This window comes from Heloderma suspectum, chromosome 7 (assembly GCF_057233095.1).
Source record: "Heloderma suspectum isolate Gila_16-S chromosome 7, 16-S_ref, whole genome shotgun sequence".
Classification (NCBI taxonomy): Eukaryota; Metazoa; Chordata; class Lepidosauria; order Squamata; family Helodermatidae; genus Heloderma; species Heloderma suspectum.
The window spans coordinates 45,136,695-45,157,168 of NC_139464.1; the positions used below are offsets into that span (position 1 = coordinate 45,136,695).

At 43.9% G+C, this 20,474-nt stretch overlaps 1 protein-coding gene across 3 annotated transcripts in view; it reads left to right on the plus strand.

Moving 5' to 3' along the window:
* The first annotated feature begins 14,129 nt into the window (after positions 1-14,129).
* TNRC6B (trinucleotide repeat containing adaptor 6B) overlaps positions 14,130-20,474 on the plus strand; it is a 142,481-nt gene continuing 136,136 nt past the window's right edge. For 2 of the 3 annotated variants that reach the window (XM_084809894.1, XM_084809897.1), the window contains exon 1: positions 14,595-14,812. The gene's annotated coding sequence lies outside the window, so the exon portion shown is untranslated. Of the gene's footprint in view, positions 14,199-14,594; positions 14,813-20,474 lie in introns of those variants that run through there. The other variant, XM_084809896.1, reaches the window with a different exon arrangement.

Below are 20,474 nucleotides of genomic sequence, written 5' to 3' on the forward strand. Positions count from 1 at the left end.
TTACTATGGGCATATGGCAGGGGTAAGGAACTTGTGGCCCTTCAGATGTTGTTGGACACTGCCATCAACCCCGGCCTGCATGATCAATGGTCAGGGATGATGACATCTAACAACTTTTGGAGGGGCACAGGTTCCCTATCCCTCACACAAGGTAAATAAATGATAAGATGGTATTTGGTTAATGAGTGGCAGAGCAATCCTAAATGTGTGTGGCCAGTGCTGGCTCCAGGTTTTTGATGGCCCTTGGGCAAGACACCTGCAATGGGCCCCCTCACTCAGGGAGTCTACCTTCTCACCAGCATTGTTACCAGATACTATTGCTCCTCATCTTCTGTCATAATTGCTGCCACTTGCTTGCCTGACAGGCAGAGAGCTAGTGACATCTACTGCTTCTCTTTCTCACCATTACTATTTGTGGCCAGAGGGAAAGGCAGGTGAACAAGTAGATTGCAATGGTGAAGAGAAGGAGCAAGTCCAAGGGGCTCATGTCAGTGGGCCCCTACTGGAGTGTAGGCCCTTGGCAGGAGACCAACCATGCCAATGCTTGACACCACCCCTGTGTGTGGGAGTGGATCCTCTGCCACTTCCAAAGCCCTGCCAGCTCAGACCAGTTTGGGCAGGGCATGTTTGCTGGTTTTTGTCATCCCAGCAGAACGTTTTTTGTTTATATTACTTCTTTCCCCCCCATTGAAAACAATGGGACATTTTCAATGCCCCATTGAAAACAATGGAGGGCATTAGCTGTGCTAGTTCCAGGCTGGTATAGCTGAGGGACCCAATCCAAATGTGCCTACTGGAGCCCTGTAGTATAGTGCTAGCCATATTGTCATTTTCTACTGTGGCAGTAGTAAATCAGGGTTAAAGTTGCATTTAGCCTGCCTTGACTGGAAGGATGGTTTTAAGGTCTGGTTCAACTTTCCATTTGCAGAGTGGAGGAACTAAAATGAGGAAGTATCATAGCGGTTAATTTTTTTTAAAAAAAGAGTTTTTGGCATAGAAGTCCGCTCACATACCAGGAATCACTCTGCATTAATTAATTACATGTTTTGAAGTAGAGCCCTGACATTCAGAATGCTGGGGCTGAGACCTGGCTGAAATTGAACTAGGACTACCAGCAAAAACAATATGATTGCTTTTTCTGAGACTTGAGAGAAGCTTCAAAGTGTAGAAAGGTTTTGACCACCATGGGCGACAATATAGACTGCCTTTACTTTTGACAGGTAAACTTTAAAACTTCAAAAACTATTGGCTTTTCTGTTAAAATATTTGCTACTCTTACCATATTTCAGAAAAACAAGGGCTGTTTTTTCTAACCTTCTACCAGGAATTATCTCGATCTGCCAGCAGTACTTGCATGGAACACTTATAGTTGAAAGGTGGAAAAGAGAAGTGCCTAAACAAAATGGGATCACTTTTAGCTTCTGCATTTGTATAAAAAGATTGGTTGCTCTGATTTAGCATTACCATTAGTGGCACTGTGCTGCTGCTTGAAAGAATGGGAAAAGGCTCCATTTTAGTGTGCTGAAGGATAACTGCAGCGATCATAGAAATTAGACTTAGATTTTTTAAAAAAACCATGGGTCATCTTTTCCGTTGCTCTTTTCCAGTGCTATTATTCTCCACAGTACATTTTCTAGTGATTTGTAAATGATTCAACCATTTGTATTTCACAGGAGTCTATTCCTCCCTCTGTCTCCTGGTCAGAGAGTTACAAATTACCTGTACTGAAATGCGCAGTATATAGAAGCTCTGATAGCTGCAGCAGTGAAACAAAATGACCCCCATTCCGTTTACCAAAGTGTGTGCTGTTATTCTTTCAAAGTAGGAATATAGTAATAAATGCAGAGCAAGGGAAGGGATCTAGGTAAGGGAGTTTTTCAATAAATGCACATTTTCTGAGTGTGCATTTTCTGGACTTTTAACTTTTCAAATGCTGGTGTTGGGTGAAAGTATCTTCTGGCTTGTGATTCTAAACTGACCAGGAGAGTGCTTCAGTAGCAATGTAAGCAGCTACGTACACATCAGCATGGGTGTATAGTCTCTTGTATGAAATGTGCATATATTTTATTCTTGCTGAGGTCATGGCTTGGAAACATCAGCCTCTGACAGGGAAGCATCCTCACAATCACCACTTCCAGCTTTCTTTCACTAGGGACTCTATAGTTGTGAGGGAAATTTATTTATATCCCGCTCTTCAGTAAATTATCCTTCACAGGAGTGGGCTAAGTTGCACAAGAGAGGAATATAACAGAGGTAATATAACTATATTATCAATTGCTGGGAACACTAGCATGTGTGCATACGCTATGGCACTCATGTCCTGCTTACGGGCTTCCTAGAGGCATCTGTTTGTTTACTGCGCAAAAAGAATGCTGGACTAGATGGGCCTGTGGTCTGATCCAGAAGGGCTCTTCTTAGGTTCTTATGTACAGGAACAAAGGTGAATACTGTCAAGTGTAGGCACCTATTTCAGAGGGAGTGAAATATAGCAGCCACTCATTTGCACTGGCAAATATATGTAAACTGAGTATTTCTGTTGCCTAATGGGGGAGAGAAAACAAACCACCTTACCTGTCTCCTGAGAAACCTGTACAAGGGTCAAGAAGCAACAGTAAGAACCAGACATGGAACAACCGATTGGTTCAAAATTGGGAAAGGAGTACGACAAGGCTGCATATTGTCACCCTGCTTATTTAACTTATATGCAGAGTACATCATGAGAAATGCCGGGTTGGATGAATCAGAGGTCGGAATTAAGATTGCTGGGAGAATTATCAACAACCTCCGATATGCAGACAATACCACCCTAATGGCAGAAAGCGAAGAGGATCTCAAGAGCCTCTTGTTGAGGGTGAAAGAGGAGAGTGCAAAAGCTGGTTTGAAACTCAACATTAAAAAAACTAAGATCATGGCATCTGGCCCCATCACTTCCTGGCATATAGAAGGGGAAGAAATGGAAGCAGTGACAGATTTTACTTTCTTGGGCTCCAAGATCACCGCAGACGGTGACTGTAGCCATGACATTAAAAGACGCTTGCTCCTTGGGAGGAAAGCTATGGCAAACCTAGACAGCATAGTAAGAAGCAGAGACATCACCTTGCCGACAAAGGTCCGTCTAATCAAAGCTATGGTTTTCCCAGTAGTAATGTATGGCTGTGAGAGCTGGACTATAAGGAAGGCTGAGCGCCGAAGAATTGATGCTTTCGAAATGTGGTGCTGGAGAAGACTCTTACGAGTGCCCTGGACTGCAAGGAGGTCAAATCAGTCCATCCTAAAGGAAATCAACCCTGAGTGCTCATTGGAAGGACAGATAATGAAGCTGAAGCTCCAATATTTTGGCCACCTAATGCGAAGAGAAAACTCCCTGGAAAAGACCCTGATGCTGGGAAAGACTGAAGGCAAAAGGAGAAGGGGACGGCAGAGGATGAGATGGCTAGATAGCATCACGGATGCAATGAATATGAACTTGAGCACGCTCCGGGAGAGAGCGCAGGACAGGAAGGCCTGGCGTGCTATGGTCCATGGGGTCACGAAGAGTCGGACACGACTGAACAACAACAACAACAGAGGTAATATACAGCTATCATTGCTAGAACCTATTGATAGCCTTATCCTTCATGAATTTAACTAATCCCCCTTTTAACGCTGTCTTAAGTTGACGGGCATCATCACTACATCTTATGGTAATGAATTCCGTAGCTTAATTATGCGCTGTATGAAGCACTTCCTTTTATCTGTTCTGAGTCTCCCACCATTTAGCTTCACTGGATGACCCCAGGTGCTAGTATTGTAAGAGAGGGAGAAGAACTGGTGGGTGCTGACAGAAAAGTGCATATTGATGACAGGAGAACCCCAGAATGCAATTTAAAGGACTTCGGATGACCCTATCTTAATATAACAGTGACTGAAGAGTGACATGTCAGCATGGTGAAAATGACACTTTTTCATCAAAAGAGACAAATACAGAAGCTAATTCTAGATTACCGTGCTTGGAAGCTAAAACAAAGCCCAAACCAGACACAATCAGAAGGGAAACTCATGTTATTCTTCATGCATCTCTACCCACTCCTGCTTTTGCCAGCTGGTCTACCCCCAATCCTCACAGAGGCCATCAGTTCCAACTTTTCTATGAGGTAGAGAAGCAGCAGCACACCACAATGAACTGCCATCTCCTCTCACTGCTGCTCTTACCAGGTGGGTGGGGTCCTTCCTCACAGAAGCTATCGAAATTGACTGCCTTGTGACAAAGAGCAGCCGGACCATCTGTTGAATGGCAAAATCCCAGCAGATCCCAACTAAGAACCAGAAGGCTGAGGACCCACCCTGTAAGGTCGACAACTTCTGGCTACATCTGAGGAAGGTTGGGTCACCAGGCTATTCTGTAGAGGTCTGTTTTTGAACTGTGAGCAATGTGCTTCCATCACAAATGGACATTATAGGAACTGTATAAAATTGTTGCCCACATTTTCTTATTTTCCCTCCCCATCCCTTTTTCCTTTTGATTCATGTCTTTTTAGACTGTAAGCCTAAGGGCAGGGGCTATGTTTTGTTTAAAGCATTTGTACCTCATTCTTCAGCCAGAAAAGCTCTGAGAGCAACTTCCAGATCAATAAAAAGACAGCCCTTGTCCTCACTAACAAGGTGGATAAACCCAAATAATTTCCCACTATCTGTGAAATAATACCTAAAAACTGATGGCAATTATTCTGGGCAAAGCAATAATTCCACCACATATGATAAAGATCTGCCTGTGGTGCATTACATTTCCAACAAACGTATTGACTGCCAAATGAAGAATTCTGTGAATGTTGGGAAGCCTACATCTGTTCAAGCTAAAGACTGAAATTAGGTATGATGCCATGCGACCCAACACAGAATGTGCCAAATTCTTACGAAGTAACAGGGAGAAGTAGAAGTTGAAAGCTTTTCTGACTGCACTTCCCCTAGCCACTGAACTGCTTTCCCCCCAGTTGTTTTTCTCTTGGCACAGGCTACTTCCAGTAACAGAAACCCACCAGGACAAAGATGACTTTGAAAAAGAAAACACAAGAGTCTTGTGCAACTCAAAAATTTATTGTGGCAAATTGTTTTAAGCTGTAAGGATGCGTTTCTTTTAACTGTTAAATGTATGTGTTTTATTGTAAGCCACCTTGAGCTCCTAAGAGAAAAGGTATACAAAATTTAAAATAAAATGTAAAAGAAATATGGGCATACATGGCACATTCATAGAGAATAAAAATTATAAACACAGGAGCCAAATGGTAATGAAATGCAGGAGGTAGTCGGTGACAATTCTATGTTAAGCCTAGATCTATACGAGTACAGTGAGTATTCACAATAGTACTGAACTGGAGATCATAGACTTCCTAGTGCACAATGCAATTCTATATATGTCTACTCGGAGTACATGAGTTCAGTGGGACTTACTCTCAGGTGATTATAGGATTGCAGCCTTAGCTATGTCAATTTAACATCTGTAGTGGTGGGAGAGGAAAACTTGGTCTTGACTGAGTCCTAAATAAATGCAATCAAATTTACTGATAAACTAGTTCAGCTATTTCATTTTGGAGTCTCTGTGAAGTTTATTTGTTGGAGTATGATTTTTCAGGTCAGCAACATTGTATCCAGGGAGACTAGAATGATCTCCCACTGAATGTTGACTTAAATATCAGATATGTGCCCATTTATTATTTTATGTAGAGACTAACATGTTTATCCTGTGAGATCTACACCACCACCCCCAGCAACTTTTTGTGGCTCCCATTTGCAGTAACTGTGGCAGAGAGGGGAGCTGCAAAAAGGCAGTGAATGTAGATCTCTCTTAAAAGGACTTGCTGGAGACCTGGAAGTGTGGAATGGAAGCACAGCACCTATGATGCTGCTTTGGCATCAGTGATGTCACTGTGGCACAGGCGAGATCACTTGGAAGAGCAGCAGGGGGGTTTGCCACTCTTGCCAAGAAGCTCTGTACCTGATCACCGCAACTCACAATGGGTTGGCTCTGCTGGGTTCAGACAACACACCAACCCATTGTGGGTTAAACAAGAACAAGCCATCAGTTGTCAGGGTGGCTTATTCACAAAAAATAAGCCACCCTGTGGGAAGCAGTCCAAATTCGGATAACATGACAACCCAATGTGGCTTGTTTTCCCCATCTGTCAAGTGCTCAACATTACTCAGCAAGGGGATCCCCAGGACTTAAAGGGTTGTCCCAACTCTTTGGGGTGCCCTCATCCTACTCTACTCCTCCCCAAGTCAGCAGCAACTGGTTTTCATAGGAAAGTTCATGCCACCCCCTTTTCACTCCCAATAGCAGTAACTGCATCTAGTTTGACAGATGCGGTTACTGCATTTGGGAGCAAAAAAGGGGGTGTCATGTACTTTTCTATGGAAAACTGTTGCTGGGGACTCGGGCAAGTGGGAATTCAAAGCAGGGCACCACCAAGGTTCAGAGCAACCCTGTGAACCCTGGGGATCCCCTTGCTGCGGGGGTGTTCTACATCCCATTTCTCCACCTGTCAAATATCAAAGGCTGTCAAACCAACCTTGACTGTCAAACCAGTGTAGCCTTGACTGTTACCTTGCATGTCTGACAGTTCAAACATACAAGGCTCCAGACAGGGCAAGCCTGTATATTTTGGACAGAGTTGCACAAGTGCACAACTCCGAAAACCCACTAAATAAATAAGGCTTTTGCACACATTCCCCAAGGCCAGGAAAATGCCCCCCGCCCCCATTTCTAGCCTTGTTTCTCGTGCAAAGAAAAATAAGCCACTCTGTGGCTTATTTTGCAGGGTGGGTGTCATGCAAATTTACCCACTATCTCTCAGCCTCACCTACCTCACCAAGTTGCTGGGTAGATTAAAATGGGCAAAGGAACCATGCATATGGCTTTGAGCTCCTTGGAGGAAAGGCAAGATTTAAATATAAATAACCTGGACAGGTGATGGCAGATATCATCAGGAATAAGCGAACTAATAGACTAATTCAGATACTTCTCATTTTAAAAAAGAACAAAATTGTTTTGGTGGGAAAAGGGTTCATTCCCTACTTTCTCCTATACTGTGTTATAAAGTGTTCCCTTCCCATGCTTTGTGGTGATTCAATCCTCGGTCTGTTGACTTCACATCTAGTTTAAGTTGGTCTAACACAAATTATTTTACCAATGCATGCAGCAACTACTATCCACTAGTATAATAGTGACACATAGTGGCTAAAGGAAGCCATGCATTTTCTTCCTCTCATATTTTAAAGTGCACACACAGCAGTCAGTATATTTTATTAGGCTCTATGTTCAAACTACTGTCACTGTGAGCTTCCAAGTTACATAGAACTATTCAGGTACATATTTTCAAAGCAAACGGCAACAATACAGAGTGATACTACATGCCCAAGTGGGTGTAATTAACACAGCAGACAAAGAGTTCAAAGGTTTAAAACAAAGAGCCAAAAGGTTTTGTTAATTACATTATAAATCCATCTGATCTGGAGGGGTGGGGGGCAGCATAGCTTTTACTAGAGGTAGGATAACATTTCAGCCAAGGAACACAAATTAGATTGCAAAGCATCTTTCCATCTCTAGTACCATCAAGACTCGCAATGACCTGGTTCACATGACATGATAGCCCACCGTGGGTTAATTTACTCATGGGGGCTGTTGCATTGCTTTGGGCACCCATGGGTGGTCAGCTTGCCATGTTGTGTGAACCCAGGGGATTGGTTGTTTGAGGGTTAGATAACCTTCAATCAATGGCTGTCGTGTTGAACAGGCCAAAGGTTTGTGTTGCAGAGAATAAGAAATTGGTCTACCTGGGTTCAAATTAGGAAAGCATACTAGGCGAATAGTTCATTCAGGTAAAGAGTAATGGCATTAGTGCTCAGAGGTGATGGTGTTGCGCTCTCTTAAAATGAACAGCACACCATATATACATACGAAGTGAGAGTTTTGTCCCATAGGATTTGGCCAAGCCCTGAGAAACAATGACCAGCAGAAGTGCCAGGAGGAGAGCAGACAACATCACTGTTCTTGACAGCTGGCCCTTAGTGACTGAGCATCCAGCACCTGACTGGGGTGTGTCTGAGAGGACTCTCCCACTCCTTAAAGGAGTGGGAGAGAGGAGCTCAGACCTGGTTAGTGTTCATATCATGGGTGAGGCAACCCCTTCTGGGTGGAAGCCTATTTTTGTCAAGTCACCTCTGCTCACCTCAATCCTGCTCACCGGCATTCAAGTCAGGGTGCTTGAAACATCTCCAATAACTCCCCTGTTCACTCTATCCCAACTTTTCAAAAAAAGCCAAAATAATTTGCACCTTAATCCATGCATTGAGCAGGAGGTTGGGCTAAATAATCCCCAGGGTCCCTTCCAATTCTCTGATTCTACCTAGTTTCCTTTTCACAGCATTTTAAAACAAATTGTACTTTTAAACCCTCCAATAACCAAAGTTCTCTGCATGGCATACAATACATTGAAAACATACCATACCAACATTAAAACGGAATAAGACCAACACAGAAAACCAAAATAAAACCTACAGTGAAGAATAAAACCATTCTAGCATATAAAACGAAATTAAAACCAGCAGCAGCATAAAATACTAAAAGCACTAAAAACAGTTCTTAAAATGCCTGATAGAATAAAAAGGTCTTTACCTGGCACCAAAATGACGATAACAGAGGCACTGAAAGAGCCTCTGTGGGGTGGGCATTCCACAAACAGGGTGACACCTCTGAAAACGTCCTGTTGTTGCTACCTGTCTTGCCTCATTTGATGGGGTATCTGGAGGACAGCTTCAGAGGATGATCTTAATGTCTGGGTAGGTAAATATGGGAGGAGACGTTCCTTCAGGTAACCTGGCCCCAAGCTGTTTAGGGCTTTAAATGTTAAAACCAGCACTTTTAATTTGGCCTGGAAATCAACCAGCAGCCAGTTCAGATGGAGAACTACTGCCATGATATCATATTGGCCCATCCAAGTCAGCAGTCTAGCCATCCTCTGGGTTGTTTTCAAAAGTAGCCCCATGTAGAATGCGTTGCAAGAATCCACACAGAAGGTTACCAGTGCATAAATAACTGTTGCAAGACATCTGGGTAGGGTCGTAGTTGGTATATCAGCCTAAGCTGATAAAAGGCGCTCCAAGCCACTGAGGCCACCTGTGCCGATGATGGATCAAAAAGCACCCCTAAACTATGAACCTGCTCCTTTAGGGGGAGTGTAGCTCCCTCAAGAGGAGATTAAATGTCACTTAACAGGACAGCACTTTCAGAGACCTCTTAACATGATGTTTCTGCTTAACTCTGCCTAAACATTTTAAATGCTACTTTCGTCTTCAAACTCCTCTGGCAATTCTCTTCAAAATGTGAACTTCTCATCCATAAACTTCTCTTCCTATCCATAATCAGAACGAAGCCATTATCTCGCTGTTTGTCATTAACTTCCTTCCCCAAAATTACATGGGACAGAGCATCTACACTCTGGAACATCTAGGCTAGGATCATACATCAAACAGAAAATCAGCTAGCTGAGCAGGGGCACACCGCTGTTCAGTTGTCTCAAGGAGTATTCAAATATTGCAATGGGTTATGCTCAGAGCAAACAACAAACTTTCTGTATAACAAATAATTGCCAGCTTGTATTGCACACAGATTTGATTTAGAGAGTTTAGGAATAGAGGAGAAGCAGAAGGAATCAATATCAACACCAGAGGAGTTTGAAAAATAAAAGTTATTTATAAATACAGCAACATAATAAGGCTATAAAACTAACAGTGCTATAATGCTTACTTACACTAACTTATAACAGACTCGTAATACTTATAACACTTCCTCTCTGAGTTACGACGAGTGCTAAACCTTAGATTTAACGTTGCAGTTAATCTGTTTGATCTTTTCTAATCCTTTTCATTTTTCACAAACTAGAGCTAAGGTGATGAAGCACTTCAGTCCAGTCTCATGTTCTCTGCCAATGTGAATCCCATAGTTGTAGACTGTGTGATTCACTGATGTTTGCTACCAGCGGCCCTCCTGACATAGGTTGTTGGTCACTGATGGGCATTTTCATACAGAATCTGCTTCTTTTTTGTCTTGAGCTTGTCTGCTTTCCTGAAGCATCTTTTCCTCATCTCTCTCTTGTTTCCTTTTCTCTTAGTTCTTTCTCACTTCCTCTTTAAATCTCCCAACACTCCCCTTCTGCTCACAGCTTGGCCTCTCATTGTTCAGGGTACAGATTCCACAAAGTAATCAACCTAATCAGGGCATTGCAGGCCACATCAAAGCCAGCAGCCAGCAGTTCCAGGCCAGCTTTAAACACATTGTAATGTTTACTCCCCCCGCCCCTGTCTCTTAATGCTCTGCTTGCATAGGTGATTACTCTTTCCTTTCCCTCTTGCTTCTGACTGAACATTGCTTCCAGACTCAGCATCAGTAACAATGATAAGTGGCAAACTGAAATTGGGATCCCCAAGTCTGTAGGGCACATGGACTTTTCATGTAGCTTATCATATGTGTCTTTAACAATCTTGATCTATTATGAAGGGCAAGAAAACTTTCCTATTTTTCTGTTTTCTTTGGGCCAATAATCTGAACAACAGAAAACCAATTTTGGAAAAATTGGGATGAACCTGTATTTTGATGCTGTGGTAGAGGGTCTTCCCTTCAGATTTTTATATGCCACTTTCCCCCTGCTCCTCTACAAATCCACATGTGTAATCTGATGTTGCCCCCATTTCTATATCCATGATTATTACCTATGCATCAGAATAATTGTGGCTTGGTTGCTCCAGCACCTCCACTAGGTTAATGGTATATATGGCATGGACTGCATCCATCAGGGCAGTATCTTCCTATTCTTTGCCTCCTTAAAGAATTCAGTACCCATAACAAGCACTAGATTGCATGATCTACAATTGCACCATTCTGCTCCCAGAATTCCCTCTTAATTGTAACTTAAATTTACAAAACTTAGCTGAAAATTTAACTCCCTTTTCCAAGTGGCTTGGGCCTAGAATAGCAGCATCTTCTAACATTGCTAATGCAAGAGCAGACAGGGTCAACTCAAGACATTTTGATGCCTGAGGTAGAACAGCAAATGCCTCTCCTCCTAAAGATGCATAGTACCTAGGACCAGTCAAGTTATTTTGGTACCTGAGGCAAAAAAAAAAACATTAGTGCATCTCTCAGTCCCTGGCAATATAAATACAATAATTAAGCAACCTACAATTTGCTGCCTTTTCATGACACTCAAAATCAGCTGCCTAAGGCAGCTGCCTCACTCTGGCTAATGGTGGGGCAGGTCTTGAGAGAAGACTGTATTTGCCTTATCCCCTTTCCGCTAGAGTCAATATTAACATTTGAAGTGAATGCCCCTGCATCCACCAGTACACAGAACCAGGCACCAGCTATATTAAATTGAATATGGGGGTACCCCACTGGTCTATAGTAAATGTAGCTGAACCCATAGTTTCTGGACTAGACTGGTCTCCCTGTTGTGTGTGTTGGTTCTGGGGGAATTAGGTGAGAGATTTTCTGCTGCATGCTATATTGAAGGCAGTTTCTTCAAAATCAGATAAGTAAATATTTTTAGAATCTGGGCACATCACACATTACTTTTAAACTTAGTGCAAGGCTGTCAGATTCTTATTTGTTTATTTGTATAGAGTCATCAAACCATCACTCAGCAAAACTATCAAAGGGTACTACATATCTAAAAATATGTTATAAATAGAACAAACACAAACCCAAATCATATAAAGCAAAGTTAACATTCTGGGTCTCTGAGGCAAAAAAAAAACCTATTAGTGCATCTCTCAGTCCCTGGCAATATAACATTCTGTGGTCTTCCTGTTTTAAAATATCCCTATTTTGTTGTCCTGGGCAAGGGTGTCAACAACTGAACTTGCATTGTTGCACACCAAAGGGAATGAAGAATGCTTGTACTAAAATAACAAATAATCCTGCAACATCAAAAGGCTAAGATCCTAAGCACACTTTCTATTGACTAAATCCCATTGCACTGAAAGGGACTTAATTCTGAGTAAACGTTTCAGGCTCTTACTGTAAGGCTGCAATCTAAGAGCCTAACAGCATGGTATGTTAACTGAGTGGCTTGAAGCCACATCACGGGATTTACAAAATTTAAACCTAGGTGGGTGGGGTGCCTGTAGTCCACAGGGAGGGGAAGTTTAATTCTTCCCTCTCTAGCCATGATCTTAATAAAAAATCCCCCTCCCACACATTGCAATTAATGATAGAAAAAAAGCTCCCATTTGTGTCAATAGGAGCTTTCATTCTATCACTATTTGCAATTTGGGGGAGGGAGAATTGTTGTCGACATTGTAGCTGGGGAGGGAATAGTTAACCTAAATCCTATGATGTGGCTTCACGCCATGCAATTAATGTAATGCGTAGTTAGGCCCTTAGATCAATGACTTTTGCCTCTGTCACAGGGATGTTGGCGAGGATAAAGCGGTATATTAAGTGCCAATTATAACTGTGTTTCCAGCAAGATTGCCCCTCCTTCAATGCTAGGAGGCCTTAAAAGCACCCAAAGAATGCAGGAGGGCATAATGTCCTTCACCCCAGGCAACAAAATGTCTTGGGCCAGGCCTGCTCAAGAGGATCCATGTTTTTGATACCACAGAGCACTGGATCTGTGGTGCTTATATTGTGTAAGCCCCTTGGGTAGGGGCCTGTAGTGTCATCCTTTGTAAAATGCCATGTACATTAACAATGCTTAACAACAAAACAACATTCACCATGCAGTTGACAGTGGTTGCTTCCACACTGCGGGTTCTTAGCACTACAAATCAGCAGGCACTGCGCAGTTACTGTCTTTTTTTCCTTAATGGATTTTCAGTGGTAAAGATGGAAGAAATGGTGGGGAAACACAGGAGACTTATGAGTGGAAGACGCAGTCTGGACCCCCAGAAAAATCGTGAATGAGACAGCAGTTGCACCAGAAAAGCTGAGTGCCAGGGAAAAAGCGAGCAACTGTTTTAAGGCAGGGATGGAAAACGTCCGGCCTGGGGGCACAGACATCGCCAGGCATATAGGGTAACCAGTCATAGTCTTCTGCGGGCTGATGCCCTCCAGATGTGTTGGCTGGCTCGGGGATACTGGGAGTTGTAGTCCAACATACCTGCAAGGCGCCAGATTGGGGAAGGCTGGAGCGGGGCTTAACTTTCACGCCTCCCCTCTCGCGTAACACCTAATCGAGCACTCTTAATACACTGCTTCAGCGAACTGCGTAGGCTAGCGGCGTCCGCCCGCGCAGAGAGCGAGCCATATCCCTCGGCATTATACAGGCATATCAAGCGAGGCTCTGCCGCCGAGCCTCGCCTGGCCACCGCCTCCGCCTCTCGCTCCCTCACACACCGTGAGGCCTCGCGCCCGCGCCCGGAGCGAGCTCAGCGGGACGGGGGAGGGGCGCCCGCCCTCCGGCCAGACCTCCGAGAGCGCGGCGCGCCCCCGTCACGCGGAGCCCGCCCCAGGCCACGTGCAGGCGTCGGCGACAAAACTCCCCACGTGGGGCCGCCGCTGCGCAGAGAACTCAGCACTGCGGCGGCGCGGACCCGAGCGACGCGTGCGCGAGGAGGAGGCGGGGGGGCCGTTTTAAGTCTGTGAGGGGCTGGAGTGCCTTGACCAGGCGTACGTCGCCCTATGTGAGAGCAGCCCAGGCCTGGCCGGGCCGGGCCCCCAGGTGATCAGAGACGTTGCCCGTCTTGAACCCCGAGCTATACGACTCAGCTGCACCAACGCCTCCGAGTCTGTGGCGCAACGCAGGCTGAAGCCGCGACCTACTCGCTTACCAGAGATCAAGCCCCATTGAACTCAATGAGACGCGTGTGGGATTGCGCTGTTAACCATCTTTTTTTCTCTTGGCATCTTCGCTATACTACCAAGCGGTCAGCGGCGATACGCACAGAGACACACAGAGCGAGGATGTGGATGACAGGAGGGGGTGGGAGAGGCCAACCGGAATCTACGGGCTTAGAAGGCCCAGCGATAAAATCCGCGGGCGCGCCTTGGGGTACTAGTTTTATGGCGGGGTCCAGACCGGTGGGCGGTATTGGTTGGTTATAGTGACGAATAGGACAGGAAGGCCTGGCGTGCTATGGTCCATGGGGTCACGAAGAGTCGGACACGACTGAACGACTGAACAAAGTGACGAAACACATAACCAATACGCTTGGAGTAAGGAACGGTAAGGGAGGGAGAAATGCGTGATTTGGCCTGACGGACTGTGCTCTTGACCAATTAGAGAAAAGCTAGGGCGGAGCAAGCTGAAAAGTGCGAGTTAAAACAGCGTCGGTAGGTGGTTTCACCAATAGGGAGCTGGATGGTTTACACGCTGTCCAATTATTATCATAAGCTTATGAGGAGGAGTCTCGTTTGATGGGCAGCTCCTGTAACTACTGCGTCGTGAGATAGTTAAGGAGTCAGCCAATGGGAAATGAGACGGAGGAGGAAAAGGGGCTGGGCGTCTTAAGACGGTCAGGTAGCTCAGCCAATAGGCGTTAACGTTATCGCAGTGCTATCCAATGGAAGGCACTGAGGGCGGGTCTCGATGTGTTTGGGTTCGTGCTCCTCCAGGGAGTGTGAGACGGCGGCGACGAGGAAAGTTTATTTTTTGGTGGTGGTTCCCCCTCCTCCCCCCCTCCGGCCATTTGTTTTGATTTCGGTATCTGGTGCCTGAGTTTTCCCGGCGGGTAAAACGGGCGGGAAAAGCGGCTCCCGCAGCAGCGCCAGTAAGAAGGAGGTTGGGCTCCCCCTGTGCACCGCGGCGGGCGAAACGGCGACGGCCGTGGCTCCTCGTAGGTGAGTGGCGAGGCAGGCCTCGGGCACCCGCTCGGTGCTCTCCCCGGTGGTCGGGGCTCCTCGAACTGGAGGCCGTTGGGGCCTTTTCGCGGCCTCCTCGCCCTTCTGCCAGGAAAGACCGCAAATCTCCTCAGAGGAAGGCAAAGGGCTGCCTCAGCTTCGGCCCCTCTGGCTGTCTCTCGGTTACCAGAGTGCCATTATTATCATCATCTTACTTTAATGGGGGTGGGGTAGGGAGGCCCTTCCTCATCTCAGTTCCATGGTTGTAACTGCAAAAACTCCGCTCGGTAGTTGAAACGGGGTTATTTGGCTGTTGCAAAAAGGGGGGGGGGAGGGAGGAGCGGGGTTTCCATTGCTGCGCGTGCGCAGTGGCGCTTCCCTCTGAGGGCATTCGTGATGGAGAGCTGGTGCTTGGGAGGTGGACGAGCCACCCCTCTGTGTGCGTGTGTGTGAGAGAGAGAGAGAGTGAGAGAAAGCGAGCGAGCGAGCGATGAACCTGCGGGGGCTACCGTGGATAGCAGTTTCCTTTCCTCACAGAGCTAATTGTGTGATTTCCGTAGCACGTAGGATAATTATCAGTTCGGGGTGGGAAGTCCTGAAAGGGTGAAAGGTGCGAGAGGACACTGATCTGCAGAACCGTCCTGTCCGCCTCTTTTTCCCCCTCCCCTCCCCTCTAGAGTCGAGTTCTGTGGTGCAATCAGTCAAGATCGGGTACTTCTACTGAGGACAGCCAAGTACCCTGAGTGTTGGTGTAAAGTCTTATTTATAGCAGCGCTGGCTGTAGCAATACCTAGCCCTTTGAATACAGCATGAAAAATGATCCTAAAGGATATAAATAAATATAACCGGCTGGTTGCTTCTTTCTCTCCTCTTCCTCCCCACGCCCCAATCAGCAGGACTCTCGCTTCCACTGAAAGGGTGGTGACTGCCTCAAGTGTTACTCGTGTTGCACCTTACATAATATTTGAAGCTACAAAGAAATGTTAGAACGAGTGCCTTGCAGGGTGGAGCGCTCCCCCTCCCATGTTAGAGACAGTATCTTTTAATTGTGATAACTGAGATAATTAGGCATAGTATGCTAAACTGTGCTGGATTGACATGTGTGCAGTTGGGTGGCAAGAGAGGGGAATAGCAAAATTCAGAAGAGCTTTTTGTACAATAAGTATTGTGAGAACAGCTGTTTCTGGCAGCAGACTACTAGCTCATATAAAATAATAGATTAGATTTGAGTTCCCCCTTCCCTTTCTGATGTGTAGTATTTTGCTGCATCTTCTTTATGTAGTACTCTGAACAGGAAATAATTGAGATGTTGGGAACTCATAGGCAAGTTCAAAGTGGTCTATTCTTACTACACTTCAACTGCGTTTCTAATGACATGGTTGTAGGGCAAAATGGGTGTTTCTTTGCTCTTGCCTAAATAATGTAAGTGATGGAGCAGTGTATAAAATCTACTGTTTGGGTATAAATTGGGCCACAACCTGTGCCAAGACAATAAAGTGACCTAATCTTTAAGAACCTGTTGTGAAGTGTAGAATGGAAATTGAGAATAGTAGGGTAGTTGTATTCCTTCATAATTAGTCCAAGGTAATGCTGGTTATTTGCATTAAACTTTGTTGCATGCCCATACTGACATGTGTAATACTTCAAAGTAGTGTTAAAAGGAAGTGCCTATCCTGCATTACTTGTTTAGCTCTAAAATTTTCCTCAAAGTACCTTTGATGGTCTTATGCCATTGGTGGAATCCTCGGATAAATGTTGCTTTTCCTAGGCTGGTTAAGGATCCTTTTATTTTGGGTTAGTAATTTCCTATTTCTCTGTCCTGAATTGTGAGTATTCATCAGGGATTCTGGGATCTGTTTTTGTTTGAACATTAGGAATGTATTTTCAGATTTGTGCCTGCCATCCAAGTTTAACTTTCTAAATACTGCTTTCCTCATGTTACTGTTTTTTTAAAAAGAAATAGCACTTCTACTTTGTGAAAACATATAATAGTGTTTTTCCATTTTTAAACTAGCACTAAGTTTTTATTCTGATGAATTACTGTAAGCATTTTGCTTTTGTATATGTCATAGTGCTTAATGCTGCAAAAAGGACTGTGATGGTATTCAGGCATTGTGGTTTTTCATACTGTTTGCGTGGCTTGTAGTTCATATTACAGGTTAGCTCAGAGTAACATGTGTCTTTTACCCCTCTGAGCTAATTCTGGCATCCTCAGAAGTAGAAACATTTTTTTACTTGCTACTGGGCATGGGGGAGGGTTGCTGGAGATTCTTTGAACTGGCAGTGCTTTTCACAGACTAGTGAAAATTCATATCTTTAACTTTAAGACTTGATTACAGAAATACACACCAAATGAGATGGAAGACTCTAACTTGTACAGAGTATGACATACCATCTTCTGGATTCTGTTACTTCAGAACATAATGTGCACACTGGCCTTTCATAGCCTTAGTGTCCTTTGATGTGGCATATCCAATTCAAGATGATAATTAAGTCCTCTATACCTTCAAGATTGCATCCTTCACTTAGTCCCATGTGAAAACATTGTATTTAGCCATATGCATCCTTTTGATGGTACCACCCACAAGATGAGTTTCTGATTGTGAGAGCATGTAGAGGTCTTGGTATCCCCCTTCCCCATTACCTTTAGAGCTCTCTTCCTCCACATGCCAATAAAAGGCAGAGCAGAATTTTGTGTTGAAAGAATGAGGAATTCATTAGCAAGTGGTTTATAAGGATGTCTTGATTATGTGCTTCTAAGCACACAATCCTTTTTTCTGAGTATGGCACTTTCATCAACTAGCGTAAGAAAAGCATTGGCTAATAACAGCACAATGGAAGGGATTAGAGGTAGTCTTGCACTTGGGGATTCAGTTTACATTAGGGATAGTTCGCAGCAGCTAACACAAGCCAGATTTTCTGTTCTACTTGGTGTTGTCCATGGTTAAAGTTGGTGGCAAAATATCCCTTGACCATGGTTAATGTGACAGGATTGGGATTGTAGAAGGCAGTGCACATTCCTATAGCTGGCTCCTAGTCCCTATCCTGCAGTTTGGAAAAGAGTTGGCACTGCATCTACATTCACCCTGTGTGCCGCAGAGCAGTTGTCTTCTAGTTATTTCAGCATACAAAGTCTGAAACTCCTGTTAGCCCTTTACTCCGCCCTTAAAAATAATTTGAGCTACCATGACAGACAGGCTGCTTCTTACCTTTCAGTAATGTACTCCTTGTCTGATTGTATGAAAATCACAACCAGGATATTTTTGGTTAATGAAAGATTCAAGAAAGAATTTTAATGCCAGTTCTGTGACACACATGATTTAACACTCCATTCAGGCTGCATGCATGTTGTGATCTTTAATAACATTACTGTAAAAGGGAGGGTGGATAATTGGAGGGCTTTTAAACTTGCAATAAAGTTTTGAGTAGTTGGTTTCAAAATATGGAATGATTTTGCAGTGTTCTATCATTTCAAATTTCTAAACTTTTAAAAGCCTTTTCTAACCATAAATTGTATTTATTACTGTATTTATATAGCCATCCCATAACAAAAGTGCTTGGGATGGCTCACAAACAAATGTAATATTAAAATACAGTATAAAAGCATGAAAACTAGTAAAACAAAACAGATAATTTAGAATGCTGGATTTTAAATGGAGAGGACCAAGCTTAAAAAAAAGTTATTTAAAAGTCTTTATTTGATGTCCCAAAGATCACAAGGATGATGCTCTGCAAGCCTATTGGCGGTGGGTGCAGGCTGTTCCATAATCAGGATGCCACCACAGAAAAGGCCCTCTCCCTCATTTGGAGGGGCCTCTGTTTCCTTCACCTTATGGATAAGTTGCCAAAAGGGCTTGTTTTCTCTGTGCACAAATGACTCATTCTCAGAGTTCGTTTGTAGTTCAGTAATCAGAAGAGGGGAGTAGGGATGGGGGAGCACACACATTCATATCTAAATGGCTAAACAGTAGCTTGCAGTATACTAAATAACCATAGCGAGAACACAGCTGTCAGCTCAGCTGCATGAAGAAAGGGTTTAGAGGCTGCTCATCTTACTTTGATTTAAAACATTTTTATCCCAGCTTTCAGTAAAATGGCTTCCTGCTTGCCTAATGACAAATCAAAACAATAAATTAAACTGTATACAAGAGTAAAAATCAAGTAAAAGAGCAGTGAAAGGCTAAAAATTGGCAGCAAAATTAAAAATAGCCATAACAACGTAGCACACATATAGTACCATCTCTAACTCAAAAATCTTCTCTTTAAATTGATTGTGCTGGGTCCGTAGGTTGTTGCTGCTTGCCAGTGAGTGTTGCAGATTTGATATAGGTGATTAGATATAGTAGACATTTGGTTATACCAGTTTGTTTTTCATGGAAATGTAACATCATTGGGGGCTTTAGTTTCTTTTTTGAGATTTTAAAGCACTGTTCCCCAATCTGGTGCCTTCCAGATGTTCTGGACTTCAACTCCCATCAGCTTCAGTCAGTATAGTCAGTAGTCAAGAACACTGGGAATTGTCCAGAAATCTGGAGGTCACCAGATTGGTGAAGACTGGTTTAAAGAGATGGGTCAGTTGTCACGCTCAAGACTCTGTTACACCAGACAAACTGACCACTATGAGAAACTGTGCCTTTCTTTGTTATTGGCACTGATTATTTTGTGAATGTCCTTAAAGCACACGTTCCCAGTGCTATGTGTGTTCTCAGTTTGGAAATGCATTTTTTGTGTGTTTTGTTGTGCAAAATTTTGTTTGCATGTATATTACTTGATGGAAAGCATTTGCTCTTCTGAAATGTGTTTTTACCATAGCAAGTGCTTAGTAGCGTGTAAGGTTGTCACATCTTCACCTAGAGATAGGTTTGCACAACACGATAAGCCATGGTGGCTTATGAGCTATGTTGTTTCAGAGTGGCTTGTTGTATTGTGTGAACCCAGTCAGAGTGGTTTGTGCCTGGTGAACGAACCATGCTGCCAGGTTCAGACAACATGAGAAGCCACTGGCTGGGTTCAGACAACACAATAACCCACACAATAACCCAGTATGGGTTGAGTGTGGGTTGTTGTTGAGCTGTCAATTGTTATTGAAACATGGGTTATTGTGTTCCCTGAATCCGGCCACACTAACAAACCATGGTTTGTTAACTATGAACAACCCATGAAAAGAACCCATGGTTTGTTGTTGGGTTGTGACCTGTGGGTTGTCTGAACCCAGTCATTCTAAAATATACACGGCTCACAACCCACCATGGCTTATCATGTTGTGCAAACCCAGTCACAGACTATACCTAAACGCTCTGAGGGACTGAGCAGTGCTGCAGCCACTCCATCTTCCTTCACTCGCCTTCCTGCCCCACCTCTGGTGGCCAACATAATTCTAATATTGCCTCATAGCAGGCAAGAGCATTTCCAACCTTTTTGTCCATGAGGAATACCCAAGTTTTCCCCAACCCCAAAGTTTTTTCTGAAATCATTATGACTAGAAATGTGCCCATCAAAAGTGAAAAGCTTTGTTCTCATGTGCTATGTTTTTAACAAATTCCACGTGTGCGTGATAAAACAGAAAAAGTGAATTCCATTAATAGTTAAGCTATTGCTAGCACATAATGCAGCTAAACTAGGTGTGAGTATTATAAACTGAAATGCCAGACTATGTTAGGGT